Source organism: Rhagoletis zephyria, unplaced genomic scaffold (assembly GCF_001687245.7).
Source record: "Rhagoletis zephyria isolate East Lansing unplaced genomic scaffold, Rhagoletis_zephyria_1.1 Rzeph_scaffold_07727, whole genome shotgun sequence".
NCBI classification, from domain to species: domain Eukaryota; kingdom Metazoa; phylum Arthropoda; class Insecta; order Diptera; family Tephritidae; genus Rhagoletis; species Rhagoletis zephyria.
This window is the reverse complement of record NW_016164809.1, coordinates 26,109-29,303: the sequence shown is the minus strand read 5'-3', so window position 1 is coordinate 29,303 and position 3,195 is coordinate 26,109. Positions and strand designations below refer to the sequence as shown.

The 3,195-nt window shown below is 36.5% G+C and overlaps 1 pseudogene; it reads right to left on the bottom strand.

Moving 5' to 3' along the window:
• Positions 1-1,463: 1,463 nt before the first annotated feature.
• Positions 1,464-2,681, bottom strand: LOC108374446 (D-3-phosphoglycerate dehydrogenase pseudogene; annotated as a pseudogene).
• Between the last annotated feature and the right edge of the window lie 514 nt (positions 2,682-3,195).

Sequence of the window (3,195 nt, the reverse complement as noted above, 5' to 3'; positions counted from 1 at the left end):
CAATAAAACCCCGAAAAATACACCCATAAAAATCGTTAGTATTAAAAAATGGTAAAATAAAAAATTTGGTGTTTTTATTGGAAGTCTCCTAGAGAGGAACAGAGTTTTCCGATCGAAAAATATTGGTTTTCCAGAATTCTGTACCATTTCTACGAAAACGTATTTTTTCCCCATATAAAATACAAGAAAAGCTTCATGGGCTTTGAGGCAGTCCTAAATACATTTTTTTTAAACAAAAAATCCATTTAGAAAAATCCTAGGGGGTGTGAGCTTAACATTTTAAACTTTTCTCCCTCACATATTTTGGACCACCACGCCGAGATATTTTTTATTTTTATGTATGTTGTTACCGCATAACTTTGGACCACGTTAACCAATTTCTATAATTCTTTTTTTTTTTAAGGAAAGATACAGGTGGTCCCATACTTGAATTAAATCCTATCATTGGATCAGGAAGAAATTAACGATAATCTTAAATTTTTATATGAGAATTGAAGTCGGTTTTATTTTTTGCTTAAAAATTATTTGTTAAATATAACGAACTTGTTGATTCAAATTATTGTTGACAAAAAGGCAACCGTGTGCCACAGTCCTGCTTGCAAATTCTTGCTGGCAAAAGTTTTCCTAAATGAAATGTCAAAATTGTGCTCTCTCCTTGCTAGTTTTACAAGTTTTTTGTCCAAACGAACGCGATTTGGTAACAATTGGTACCAGCTTCTACAATTTTTTTGCATAGCGAACAGAACTATCGTTACGACCAGGGACCGTAACAGTTATAACTTTTATTAAAAAAATCGCTCTTTAACAATTATTTGTTGACTTTTATTTAATTACTCCTTAAATAACGGTTATTTCTGACTTTTATTTTATAAATTCAAAATAACATTTATTTTTGAGTGTTGGTGTTGGTTGATTTTTCCGACAGGGTGGTAAGATGATTTATTTTGGAACGAATTTCCGTCATCCCTTGTCAAGTTTGGTTTGCATCATTTATTTTTGATTTTATCTAAGTCGGTGACTGAATTATATTGATGAACTTTAAAAGTAAAAGTCACTGACTGATTTTTATTGATCTTTTATAAATAAAAGTCTTCAATGACTGTTATCTAATACATAAAATATAGGAATACAAAATAATTGTTATTTTGGATTTATAATATAAAAACCAAAAATAATTGTTATTTTTTTTAATTTTACATAAAAATTGCAAATAAAAATGTATTTTCAAATTTGAGTCTCGGTGGAAAAAGAAATCGATTGGTATGTATCACTTAGTTGTAGAACATTTCCTTCATAGTGAATTTTTCCATGACCGTTTTCATCAATAACTGTTATGTTCGGTCCCTGGTTACGACTTTAAAGACAGTACCACGATATCTTGTGAGTAACCTAATTTTTGCGATTATTTTAATTTGTATATATAAGTTTATAGATTACGAAAAATTATCAGTTCCCATATCCACTTCCCACACGGAAAATATACGAATTTATTTCCTAAATTTTCCTGCCAAGCTTTTGCCCATAGATTAATAAACAAATTTTTATGTCATACAAATATTTTATTATTAAGCTTTTAGTACATCCTTATTAATAACTCCAGCATAGGTTGTATATTTTTGTGACTTTCCGGTCAATGCGATGAATTGCTCAGCAACTTCAACAGCTACACGCACCTGTGCCTCAGCGGTGCTCGCACCCAAGTGTGGAGTAGCCACAACTTTGGGATGTGCTATCAACGCCTTAGTAACTGTCGACTTTGGTGGCTCTTCGGGGTAAACATCAAAAGCAGCGCCAGCACAAATACCACTCTCCAACGCATCGATAACAGCTTGCTCGTCCACAATGCCGCCGCGAGCCACATTCACCACTTTCACGCCACGCTTACACTTTGCCAGTGTCTGTGCAGAAATCAAATTCCTAGTTTGCGGTATAAGTGGCGTATGAACGGTAATATAGTCGGCCAATGGCCAAATACTGTCCAATTCCATTTTTTCAATGCCGGCCGCACGTGCCTCCTCCTCGGTCGTTATGGGATCATAGCCAATTGTACGCATACCCCATGCCTTCATACGTATAGCCACTTCGCGGCCGATGCGTCCCAAACCGATTATAGCGAGCGTCTTGCCATACAATTCAAAACCACTGTACAGCTTGCGATCCCAACGTCCCTCCTTCAAACTTTGCGCTGCCGGCACAATTGGACGCGCCAGTGCACCAATTAATAGGCAAGTCAATTCGCATGCCGAAATGGAATTTCCGCCGGGTGTATTGAGTACAACAACACCATGTTGTGTAGCTGCAGTCACATCAATGTTGTCAACGCCAGCGCCAGCGCGACCCACCACTTTTAGTTTGCCGCCCTCTGCACCCGCCTTGATAACCTCAGCAGTTATTTTAGTGTCGGAACGTACAATAACAGCATTGTAATCTTTCACCACGCGAACCAGTTCGGTAACGGGTAGCTTAAGTTTAGTGTCCACACTGATGCCATTACTTTGTAGCAATTCGACGCAGGCTTTATCAACTGCATCACAAATCAAAACATTTTTGATATCAATAGACATTTTGTTGAAATGAAATAATCTCTGCGGTTGTTTGTGCGAAAAACGATTGATAAGACTGTGAAATATGCGAGTGACTGTCCAACTCAGAGCGCGGCTTACAACTGAAGACCACTGTTAAGTTACATTCGCTTTATAAGACAATATTAGTGGTACATACTGCGAAAAATGCATACATACATGCGATCTCCACTGGACATATTTCCTATTAGAATTGATATGCTAAAGTGAAGTGATTTTTATTCAAAACAGCAAACAGTTTTATTGGCCTTCCCGTCTTAATTTATTTAATACAAAGATCTTTCGCAACCATTCGTGATTTTTTGATTATACGCCTGCCTTTATCAAAGTCGTTCGAAGAGATGTCATATAAGTTTGAAAAACTCTGAACGCTTCCACGCAGTTCACACATCAGTAGGACCCAGGTTCGATTTCCGATACGACCAATATCCATTTTTTTCTTTCTAAAATCAGTCTCGCCACGGTAGGCTTGTTCAGAAAAAATATGACTGACCTTATATTAAGCCATAAAAAATAGCTCGTGCAGTCAGCTTGTTATATGTTATGCTATATGTTAATGCAAGAATGGCGCAAGAGATTCAGTGAACATATTCACCTCAAACAGGAATTTTAT